Source organism: Castor canadensis, chromosome 10 (assembly GCF_047511655.1).
Source record: "Castor canadensis chromosome 10, mCasCan1.hap1v2, whole genome shotgun sequence".
NCBI classification, from domain to species: Eukaryota; Metazoa; Chordata; class Mammalia; order Rodentia; family Castoridae; genus Castor; species Castor canadensis.
Genome location: NC_133395.1, coordinates 72,822,200 through 72,835,062, shown reverse-complemented (window position 1 = coordinate 72,835,062; position 12,863 = coordinate 72,822,200).

The following is a 12,863-nucleotide window of genomic DNA, read 5'->3' as shown; positions in this document are numbered from 1 at the left end:
CATCTACCAGTTAATGGATATTTGTGTTGTTTCCAGTTTTGGAGTATAATTAAAATGATGCTATAAACATTACAATATGAGTACATATATTTCCATTTCTCTTGGAGTGGCTTTCAAAGTGGCTGATACCATTTTGCTTTTCTGCCAGCAACACATGAAATTTGCTTTAAATTTTCCCCAGTATTTAGTATTGTAATTTCTCTTAATTTCAGCTATTCCTATGTGTGGATTGCAGTATCTCATGGTTTTAATTTTCATTTTTTTGCTAACTAGTGATGTTGAGCTTGTGCTCACTGGCCATCAGTTTATTCTCTTCTGTGAACTCTCTGTTCAATCTTTTGTTTATTTTTAAATATAATTATTTATGTACTTACTGGCATGTTGTATAGATCTCAATATATTCTGTAGTCTAGTTATTTGCTATATATATGTTTTACAACATCTTTCTCCCTTTTTTATGTTTCATTTTCATTTTATTAATGGTGTCATTCAAAAGAATCTAAGATTTTTTATTTTGACAAAGGCCAGTGTATCAAATTTCTATTCTATGGGTTTATACTTTTATATGCGTGTCCTACCTACTTAGTAACCTTTGCCAACCTCACAGTAACAAAGACAATCTCTTACTTTAGTTTTTATATTTATATTTATGATTTAGCTCTAATTTATGGATCATTTTTACACCCTCGTATGGACATCCACCTTCTCCAGTGCCATGCCCTTTCTCTATTGAGTAATCTTGACATTTTTGTAAAAAGTAAAAAGTGTGCGTCTGTTTCTGGACTCTATTCCATCTATTGATCCATCTGCTTGTCCTACGCCGACATCACTTTGCCCTGAGCAGTGTAGCTTTAGAATAAGTTTCAGGTTAGATCATGAAACTTTCTGAACTTTGTTCTCTTTCAAAACATTTTGGTTATTCCAGGTTTTTTTCTCACTTTTTAATGAAATCAGTTTATGATTTTCTAAAAAAAAAGTCTGCTGAGATTTCATTTGGGATTGCAGTGAATTTATAGGTCAATTCAAGAATTGGCACTGCAAAATTAAATTATCCAATCCTTATGTATGGCATTCTTATCCATTTATTTAGGTCTTCTTTATTTGTTCTCAGCAATATTTTGTAGTTTGCAATTTAAAGATATTGCATATGTTTGACAAATTTGTTCCTAAGTATGTTTGATATTATTATAAATGGAGCTTGAAACAATTTCATTTGCTAATTGTTGCTGGTTGCTCTTGTTGAAATGTGAAATGTCAGCATGGGGCTCTAGTTTGAGAGGTTCTGGAAACTTCAGGAGGTGAGGCCTAGATGAAAGAAGGAGTTCACTGGAGTGGATTCTCAGGGGCATCTTGTTCCTGGGCCCTTCCATCTCTGTCTCTGCTTCTTGTCCATCATGTGTGAAGAACTTTCTCTACAACGTGCTCCTGGTGCCATGATGTTCTGCCCAAGTGCACAGGACCAAGCAGCTATGGACTGAACCCTCTGGAAACATGAGTCAAAATAAATCTTTCCTCCTTCAAGTCTTCTTAGGTATTTTGGTCACATCTACCCAAAAGTAACTACCCCAATTCCTGTGAATTTTCTACATTCACTTATTAGTTCTAGTACCATTTGTAGATTATTTGGGATTTTATTTATACATGATTAGGTTATCTGAGAATACAGACAGTGTAACTTCTTTCTTTCCAAACTGTATGACTTTTCATCCCTTTTCTTGTCTAGTGTATTGACTAGAACTTCTAGGATAGTGCTCAACAGGAGAGGGGACTATATTGCAGAATTCAATTTGCTAACATATTCTAAAGGATTTTTGTGTCTATATTCATGAGTAGTTGTTTTCTTTTGATATATTTGCATATTTTTGGTATTAGTAATACTGGGAAGTATAGTAAACTAAATAATGGGCCCCAAAGATATGTTCATGTACTAATCCCCAGAATGTCTTAATGTTGCTTTTATGGGAAAAAAGTTCAACAGATATTATCTTGAATTATCAAGGTTGTTTCTAAATACAACCCTACATGTCATTATAAGTGGGAGGCTGAAGATTTCATACAGACAAAAAAGGGAAGGCACACAAAAGAGAAGAAAGCAAAGGGATCATGGACGCATTGATTGGCCTAATGGGGTCCAAAGCCAAGGGATGCCAGCAATCACCAGTCGCCAGAGAGACAAAGAAAGGATTCTACCCCAGGTCCTCTGGAGGGAGCCTGGCTCTGCTCACATTTTGATTTTGGCTCAAGGAGGCTGATGTTGGACTTCTGCTAACCACATTGTGAAGGAATAATTTTTTTTTAAAGCCACCCAGTTTGTAGTAATTTGTTATACCAGCTGCAGAAAACTGAGGACGTATTCCTTTTTTGTGTATTTGGAATGATTTTATGTAAGATTGTTATTGTTTCTTTTTAAAATATGTGTTGGAATTCACCCATGAATCTCTGGACATTTAAAAGTTTAAGATACAATGGGCTGGAGAGTGTAGCTCAGAGATAGAGCCTTTGCTTAGCATGCACGAGTTCCAGGGTTTGATTCCTAGCACCCTCTCCCAATAATAATAATTAATAATAATAATAATAACAGTAATAATGATCATGTAGAGTTATTCATGTTTTCTATTTTATCCTGAGTTAGTTTTGGTTATTTGTATCTTTCAAGGACTTTGTACATTTCATTTACATACAGTATTGGTATATTTCCTTATCATCTTTTTAATGTTTACAGAATCTATGGTAAGGTCTTCTCTTTGATTTCTGATATTGGTAATTTGTGTCTTTTGCTCTTTATTAATATAACTAGATGTGTATTAGTTTTACTGATCTTTTCAAAGAACTGCTTTTATTGATTTTCTGTATTGTTTGTTTAATTTTAATTTTATTCATTTATTTCTGATATTATTTCCTTTCTTTCACTTATCTTGGGCTTAATTGGTTTTTTCTAGATCCTAAGAGGGAAATTATAGATAATTGATTCAAGGTCTTACTTCATTTATAATATATGCATTTGAAATTATAAAATTTCCTCCAGGCATTGCTTTAGCTAAATCACACAACTTTTTAATATTTTGTATTTTAAATTTAATCTAGTTCAGAATTTTTCAATTTGTTTTGTGATTTCCTTTTCTGATCCATGAGTTACCTAGAAATATATTGTTTAATTTCCAAATAAAAGGGGTATTTTCCATGTACGCATCTGTTACTGAGCTTTCATTTTATACTGAAGTGGGTTGGAAAACATGTGGTATGAGTTTAATCCCGTTAAACTTACTGAGATTTATTTTTTGGCCTGGCGTATGGTCTATCTTGGTAAATATTGTATATGCTCTTGGATCTGCTGTTAGTGAGAAGAATGCCATTAGATGCCAATGTGATCAGGTTTATTTGTAGTTTTATTCAAATTTATGATAATTTTACTGATTTTCTGCTTGTTCTATTACTGAAAGAGAAACATGGAAATCTTGATCTCCATGTCTTCTCTGTTTTAGTTTAGTAGGCTTTTGCTTTGTGTATTGTGGAGCACTGCTATAAGGTGTATACACATTTATAATAGTTCATCCTAAGCTTTTCCTGTCTCTTGAAAGTTTTCTTGCTTTAAAGTCTGTTTTGTCATGTATTAATAGAGCCTCTCCATCTTTCCTATGACTGTTGATTGCATGATATATCGTTTTATCATGATTATGATTTTACTTTCAACCTATTTGTGTCTTTGTATTTGAATTATTTCTGTGATAGATAGCATACCTAGGTCTTACTTTTTACACAGTATGGAAGTATCTGCCTTTTGATCAAGTATTTAGTCCATTATATTCAGTGTGTTTAATGATACAATTGTATTTATTTAGGTCTATCATTTCATTTGCTTTTAATTAGCGTTATTTCTTTTTTTCCCTTCTTTTCTGTTTTCTTCTTTTTTAAATGAGATATTTGCACCACCACTTTAACTCACGTATTGGCTTTTTAGGTATACTTCTGTGCGTAATTTTCAAATGTTTGCCATAGAGATTACAAGAGATCTAGAGATGCATCCATCTTTTACTTGCCAGCAATTTATTGAAAGTTACTGAAAGTAGAAATCTTGCTTTATATGGATCTACACATTTGTATTTTAATATTCTTTTTCAATTTTATTTGGTGAGCTGCTATTGTTTTGATATATGTTAGTTGTATAACAGAACATTAACCTCTTTTCTCTGTGACCTTTCTGAGAAATTCTGAGGAGTTAATTTTAGAATAAAGGTGGACCATGTGATATGGGGAAGTTTACAGAGGTTGTTGGATGTTGGAGAATGAGAAAGGAATGTTGTTATAGAAGGTACAACAGAACTGAGGTTCAACTCATGAGCTGTGGCTCACAAGAGATATGTGGCTTCTACAGGACAAGGAATAGTATAGGTGGGAAAAATTTGGAAACCTAGTTGAAGTCTTTTTTTATTAATTAATAAATGTGCAAAAAGTTTATTTTACCAGGACTTTGACTACTTTATACCTGAGGGTAAGTTGAGCTGATGAAAGTCTAACAGTTAAAATGCTGGGAGATATATAGAAAGAAATAGAATTAAATAAAAATAAGCATACAAAAAGGACTATGAACTGGAATGTTGGCATGTTTAAAAAAATCTAGTTATGGGCCCTGGGGTTATAGTTCAGTGCTATAGCACTTGTCTAGCATGTATGGCCCCAGAACCATAAAAATAAGCAAACAAACCAAACCCCATCTAGTTGCGAGTTTCTTTTTACAGAAGAGGAAAATGACTATGTTTTTGCATAGTCTGTAAATATAGGATGAATTGAAAAATTCTTACTGTTATGTTTTCCTCTCTTGTTAAACACCAGTAAGTGAAGTATGCTGTACTCTGATCACCTTTGGCAGATATGTCAGTGCCAGAGGAAAATGTGAAGTCCTAAGCAGCTCTTCAGATGAATGCTAAGATGAGGTTGGTTACATTTAATTCCCAAGCACCTTTGATTATGTTTCTCTCTAAAGGGCTTGTTGAGCTTCAGTTCTTGGAAACTAGGAGGTTGTCTTATCTTATCTTGGGAAATTTTACTATTTCATTTTGTCCTTTGATGTGACTGACAAGCTATTTGAAGAGTTGAGCAAAAATTAGTTGTATTAGGATGATGAAAAATGTTTTAATCACATTAAACTATTAGAAGTAAAATTTAGGAAGATAAGAAGCCCAGAGATGCTGCCGAATGATATTGTCTTGGTTGAAACTGGACATGGTAACATTCCAAAATGGAATGGTTAATAATTGAGAGTAATTAGCTGCCTGGTGGAGCCCAGGGTCCCCTATATTCATCTGCCACTGGTACTAATGGGGTCATACAACCCCCATCTGCCCTCCCCCACTCCTGTCCTTGCAAAGTCCTCCCAAAGTATGTATGTCTACTTGTTTCTGGGGGTTTCACACCTGTTTTCCCAAGTAGCTTTGCTGATTTCTCTTTTAGTCAAAGCCTGAGGAACAGGTGTGTTCCCTTCCTATTGGTATTATACTCTACGAGCCACAGTGGAGTGTGAGGCTACTGAGTTCACGATGCTTTACAGAGACTGAAGGGACACAGCTGTGTGCTCCCCGATGTCCTCTCTCTTCCTGGGATGCTATCCATGAGATAGACAGGGCATAGTTCATAGGACAAACACTGAGGTACTCAGAATAGCTTTCTCTTCTGATTCTGGGCCAACTGGGACATTTCTGGTCTCTTGGTCCCTAAAAGGGCATGTTCTGCAGTGAAGCTCCCTTTTCCGTGAGGGCCATACATATCTTGTTTAGCTTTGTTTGCAGGTCCATATTACAAACCTGTGATCTCTGACTTTTTGGGGTTTTTTGGTGGTACTGGGGCTTGAAATCAGGGCCATGCACTTGCTAGGCAGGTGCCCCACCACTTGAACCATACTCCTAGCCCTTTTTTGCTTTAGTTATTTTTTTCAGGTAAGGTCTTGTACTTTTGCCTGGGGCCACCTCAGACCATAATCTTCCTACCTATGCTGCTGGGACCACATATGTGCACCACCAGTTTATTGGTTGAGATGAGGTTTTGCTAACTTTTTGCCAGGGTTTGACTCAAATTGTAATTCTCCTGAATAACTGAGATTACAGGCATGAACCACCATGTCTGGCCTGCCTGGGCTCTTAATTTTTTTCGTAAATTGAATTCTTTGGCTGCTGGCCCCAACAAGTTTGCTGCAGTTGCCTAAATTTCATTTTTTAGCTGAAGCTGTGACCCTTATTACATTTAAAATGTCTTATATAATATTTTATAGGTGTTTCTTGAGTCTAAATTGTTCTAGTTCTAAAGAGCTTGAAAACTGTGAGAAAATTCATTGTGCATATTTTTAACATTTCTACTCAGATTTCTTCTGATTCCCATCGTTCTGTTTTTTGTTTAAATATAGACTAATGTGAGCATTTCAACATTTTCATCCAGTAATAAACTGTACAACCTTGGGCAAAGGTGGCCAAAGAAAACAACCAGTTAAATTGGAATTTATGGCAAGAAACACATATTTTGGCAATGGAAAAATGACTTTAAAAAGTATTTGTTTATCTGAAATTCAAATCTAGCTGATTGTTTTTATTTTCCTCTTTTTTTCTGGACAAATCACTTTTCTGTGTTCTGCTTCTTCATGTATAAAATGAAGTACTCATGAGTATTTCATTAATCCAAAGCTCAGATGGCACCAGGTATATTTATGTTCTTTCACAAGTAAGAATCAACAATATATATATGAGACATTATTAATGAACAAATATATATTGAGTATCAATTCTTTGTTGTGTCTAATGTTAGCACACATTTGCTATAGTGAATTAAAAACAAATAAAAGACAGGATTTGTTTTTAAGCACTTTCTAGAGAGTTAAAAAGACAAGCTCAGTGGCCCTTTGAAGTCTACAGAAGGGAGATACATACAGAGCAAGATAGTAGGCACTTTACTGTGATGCTGGATGTGGCTGGATAGGCCACACTCTTGGAGGATGCTGAGAACTGAGTACCAAGTTGGAGCTGAAAGATTCTTGGACCCATCACTGGGGATCCTCAGTGATCCTGATTGCATGTGTTCCTCTGCAGAATGTCAGAAACAAAGGAGGCTTTATGAAGTCCAGAAGCAAGGCTTTAAAGCAATGTGGAAATTGCTGCTGCAGCATAATTTCAGATCCATGTTCCAAGTTCCAATGTGATTTAATTTGTTCCCATGTTTAATTTTAATTTGAGCTTAAATAATACCTCTAAAAAAAAAACAAGCTAACATAATGTTCTTTCCAAATAAAAAAATCCTTTGGTCTCTCATATAATCCATCTCTTAAGTGGAAGATTGTGCTTTCTTTTCCTTCCTTCCTCCCTCCCTCCCTCCTCCTTCCCTCTCTCCCTTCCTCTTTCTTTCTTTCTTTCTTTCTTTCTTTCTTTCTTTCTTTCTTTCTTTCTTTCTTTCTTTCTTTCTTTCTTTCTTTCTTTCTTTCTTTCTTTCTTTCTTTCTTTCCTCTTTCTTTCCTCACTAAATAAACACATATTGAGCACCTGCTATATGCCACACAATGTGTTAGGTACATATTAAATTGAGAGATGAAGACAAATTTATTGGGTAGCTCAAGTCATCTGCTTCTATGAATGGACCCTGAGATCTTGTCTGTGTTGAGTGTGTCCTTCCTCTGGGAGGAATACCTTTTCTAGATGAATTTGACATCTGGGTAGGATCTCATGATTCAGATCAACTGATCAACTCTGGTCTCCAACAAAGTGATGGGTGTTACAGTCAGATAACCCTCATTTTAAAAACAAACAAAGCAAAAGAAAGTCGAGTAGGAAGAGAGGCATATAACAAGTGGCGCTAACACAGTGTGGTATGATACAGTGATTGTTTCGATGTGACGAAGCAGAAGAGAGTGGCTGTGAGAGGTTTCTGCTTGACTTGTTAGAGTAGGTGGCCTTGGGTTTTAAAAGAGCAGGGAGTTCACTGGGGTATGAAGGTGGGGGAGTGTTCCTGGTAGGATGAAGACCTTGTTCCTCTGAACAGGATTTATCATATTTTTCCTTATGCTTTTCTGCCTTTTTACCATGGTTCCCCTGCCAGACTGTGGGTGGCTCCAGGTCTGAGAAGGTTGTGATGAATCATTACTGCACACTGATCATCTAGCATAGTGTTACTCAAATTGCAATTTTCTTTCAATAGACTAAAGTTGTGTTAGTAGCCTGATCAACTAGAATCACATTGGTGAGAGGGTGTGCAGAATGTGCCTGTCTTGTTATCCACAGGCAGAGTGAATAAAAGATTTTCCTTCAAACCCCAGTTCACCACAATACTGAGCAAGATCAGCAAGATCCCTTCCTGGAAACTTTTCCTTATAGGAAAAAATGAAGAAAATGTTACCTACTTCATATCCATAGGAAATGTATAGAATGTGACTGGCATATTTATTGGCATCTTATTCCATTTTAAGTCCCCAGAGCCACTTATAACACACTCCTTAAAGTGACTTGGAATTTAGTTATTGCATGTCTTGGAAGAAAAGCGACCTAGAATATAGTTTTCAAAGAACAAAACTTTTGCTATGTAAAATATCATTGTGTTTATGGCATCTTCCACATCATTACATAGCCACATACTGAAAATAGATCTGTTTAGATGAGTCTCTTGGGGTGGGGGAGGTGCTTTAGTTGGCTGAGGGTTATGTATGAGTCCCAGATGTGATCTGGCGAGGCAACATCTGGAAATCAGGAGGATAGTTGCAGGACACCCTAAGTGTGTATAATGTTAAATTTTAAAAATACCGAATATATATTTTGATGAAGAATCATTATAGGTAAATAATACCCATGAGAAGTGATTGAGAAGATAATTTTGGGGAAAACAGAAATATTCTTTCTGAGAGTTTCTGGGAGTCAGGGAGAGTTAGCTCTTGTTTGATTTTATCTCATGCAAAGGGATTCAGAAGGCCACAGGGCACCCTTGCTTCTCAGCAGTCGAGTTTGAGAATCTGTAGTATGCTAGGTTAAGTAGTTTTAGTGAAAACTGATTTCTTAATCATTTTAAACATTTTTTAGACTGGTATCTTTCCAAATATAGACCCCCATCTTGAAGAAGGGGAGCCATAGTCAGTTTCTAGAAGAATAACTGAAAGCTTAGTTTAAGCAGTTGGATAATACTAGAGAATGTAAGAGGTCTCTCTCCCCTCTTCCACCTTTCTATATCATTTTTCACAATGGGAACAATTAATTCTATATGAAGGTCCCAGTCTTATGCGTCCTCCTATTGTGTGTTCCCTACCACGAATGAAGAGAGGAAGCCAAGGCACAGGTGTGTGTTTCTTAGAATGACAATGTTTTCCCCTTTCTATCCTGGGTCAGCAGTATGAAAGAGAGAACCTCAGATCTAGACAGTAGATGGAGAGAATTTTTGTGTCTTTTCTCTTATGATGTCTTCTAGGACAATGCCTAGATGGAGGGTTGAAGTGGCTTGACCTATGTGAGAGAAGTATTGTTCCTGGGAAACACTTCCTAAGTAAAGAGTGGGGTGGGGACGTAGGAAGAATGTCACAGCCTCACTCCAATCATATGCACCTCTGCAGCTGCATCTCCTGGGACACCTCCAAGTATGGCTATACTCCAGCCATGTTGAGCTGGTAATAATAGTACTGTGACCTCCAGAAGGCTTCATAGAGCTGCTAGAGAGAAATACATTCCAGACACATTTTGCCCTTATTTTATTTTGGTGCTGGGGCCTCATGCATTGTTTTTCCTGAACTCTACTACTGATCTATACTTCCATTCCCACATTTTGCCTTGGTACCTGCTGTTCCTTTTGCCTGGTGTATTCTTTATTCCATTATCTTCCAGAAAGTTCCTATTCATCCTTCGAAATCTTTAATGTCACTTTATTGCAATGTTTTCTTCAGCACCCCAAGGCAGGCCTCTAATGGCACATTTAATAGCTCAATTATAGCATTTATCACCCTATTTTGTAACTTACCTGCTCATTTGTGTGCTTCCCTGGGGCACACAGTCTTAGTTGCCTATCTAAAATCTTTCCCCACTCCTCCTTCTTACTGAGAGCATCTTGATGATGCTAAGGTCTCCATTTTAAGGAAGGTTGAATTGTCTCTTCAGCTTCTGGGTGGTGAATCTTGATTAGCTGAAGCCAATTGTAGTGATTCTAGTTTGCCTGCCAGTCATTGATTTCAGGTTGAGAGCAGGGGCAATTGTGGCTAATGAAGAAAGTGGGCTGTGGAGGTGCTGCTCAAGCTTGATTGTACTTTGGTTTTGCACCTGGGAATTTGTCAGAGGCTGATTCTGATTCTGTAGTTCTGGGATGGGGCTGGATACTTCTCCCCAGAAAAGTCAGGTTCAGATCCTCCAGCCTGAAGTTCGTACTTTGAGAAGTAAGTCAGGGGACTTCCAGGTTGTTTACCTCCTTTTTTTTTTTTTTTAAAGGCATATGTGGTAACACAAATCTGTAATCCTAACAGTAGGGATGCTGAGGCAGAAGGATCAGATCATGAGTTCAAGGCCAGCATGGGCAACATGGTTAGATCATACTTTAAAAAAAACAGGCGTGCTTTAATGTCTCTAAAATCACGTCTGTGAAGTGTATTGCCTGGAGCTACTGTAGCCCAGTGACCACCAACCAAAATAGCCAGCATGCCTGTGGTGGCAGAATGGAAAGATGGCGAAAGAGCAGGTACTGTGAAACTGTTGACTAACCAACTCCAAAATTGGTCATCTTTGTTCCACTGTGTGGGATGATCAATATCATTATTGTTTCAACTATTTTGATGTGAGTCTTCTGTTACTTGCAGCTCAAAGCATCAAGCTGATACAGCCCTTCTGAGCATGGGTCGCTTGGATTCAGGCTCACTGTTTGCTCTTCTCAGCTTTCCAGCCCTACTTTTAGAACCTGCACATTTTAGGGGCTCCCCTCATATTTGCTGAGTGCATGAATGAGGCCTCCTCAAGGATATTGTTGCTATTGTTAGGCTAAAAAACCCTGAATTAATAGGATGAGCCCTGAGATGCTTTTGTCTGCATTTGAGGTTGATCCAGTGTTTACTCCCATGTCTACACACATTCCATTGGAATTTTAGGTGAACCTGATTTCCTGAAATCCTCTGAAATGTTAAATTTCCTTTATATCCCATCTTCCAGAGAGCCCAAGGTCTACTTCAGGTGGGTTTAAGCTAATGTTTTTCAAAGTGAGTTGTACCTCATTGGTAGGTTTTTAAATGAATTTTATGGATTAATGTGCATTTTAAATAAACAGACTGAATCAGAAGAGAACGTATGGGAGTGCATCCTACACACTAAGCAGAGGTAATATTTTTATGGACTGCTTATTCAGTTATGTATGTTTCTATGTCTTCTGGGTCGTGATGTAAAGTGTATTCCTTTATTCTGAGTTGTCGCCATGAGTGCTGGAAAAACACCAGCCTGGGCCACAGGAGCTGTCCCTCTGAGGGTCTCTGGATGTTCATCTTCTCCCACTGCCTCCCCTCCAGTTTTTCTCTCTTTAATCATTATTCCCAGGCCCAGCCCAGGACCTGCTCCTTTTCCAAGATTCCCCAATTCTCAGAGGAGTTAGCACTTTGTGGTCTCTCTTCACTCAACATTCTTTAACCCCTTCCTCTGTTTGACTCTAGGTTTCTGACAGGCACGCTGAGCCCATGAGTGGTTCGGCCTCTTGCTTGCTGCTGGCTTCAGGCCAGACCACCCAGATTACAACCAGGGGCTGATCAAACCCCAGGTGCCACTGTCTAGGCTCTGCCCAGCAGGGACCTGGGCTGGAGCCAGCACCTGGGGGTCAGGAGGCTTTACCAGTCAGCAGGATGGAGTTTGGGACCAGATCTTGCTTTGCCCACTGCTGGGAGTGCTGTGTTTGGAAATCTAAGGCAGTGATGACAAACCTTAAGAGTGGATGGGATGGAGCATGGGGATGATGGTCAGGAAAGAAGACTCCCAGGACAAGAAGGGACAGAGATTAGAGGGTAGAGAAGTGGTGTGGCCCTCAAAGGAGGTAGCTGGCACTGGTTTGAGGCCTAAGGGCTCTGTGCCTCAGCTGTGGGATGGAAGGCAAGGGCTTCAAGGAACATAAGAGCTAGAATCTGAGAACCCCAGCAGCAAAGAGCGTAGATTGGAGGTAAAGGACCACTGTAGTTTGGATCTTGAATGTCCCCCAAAGACTTGGTCCCAAGCTTGTGGGAGGTTGTGGAATCCTCAGGAGGTGGCTTAGTAGAAGGAAGTTAGGTCACTGAAGAAGTTATGCCCTTGAAAAAGTTATTGAGGCCCTGACCCTTCCTTATCTTCTCTTTGCTTCTTGGCTACCACGAAGTGAGTACCCTTTACCACACACTCCTGCCATGATGCTCTGTGCAGCCACAGGCCCAAAGCACCAAGGTCAAATAGTTGTTAACTGAAACCATGAGCCAAAACAAACATTTACCTTTTAGAATTGACTGTCTCAGTGACAGAAGCTGACTAACACAAGGACCCTGTCTCCATTTTCCATGTTCCTCTAAGTCCCCTGGATTTGAAGGCAAGAATGACTCTTATTGAATTTTCTTGCAATCCATTGAGATAGGGCCTCAATTCAAAGTTAAGTTGATCTAAATAGAGTACTATTTCTTTTGCACCTGAGTTTGTGGACTGAAATCCATTCCCATTGTATTCTGCAGTTTTCTTTTAAAGCATTTTAATGAACTTACATGCATCATACCATAGGGTTTTATGGAACAGCAGGATAATAAATGTGAAAGCACTTTGAAAGGTTATAAACACTAAATAAATGGAAGGGGAGACATAGCAATGCCCTGCTCAGAATGGCAATTACCATCCCATTAAACGAGAAAACTCCCACAAACCTGGGACCTGGCAAAA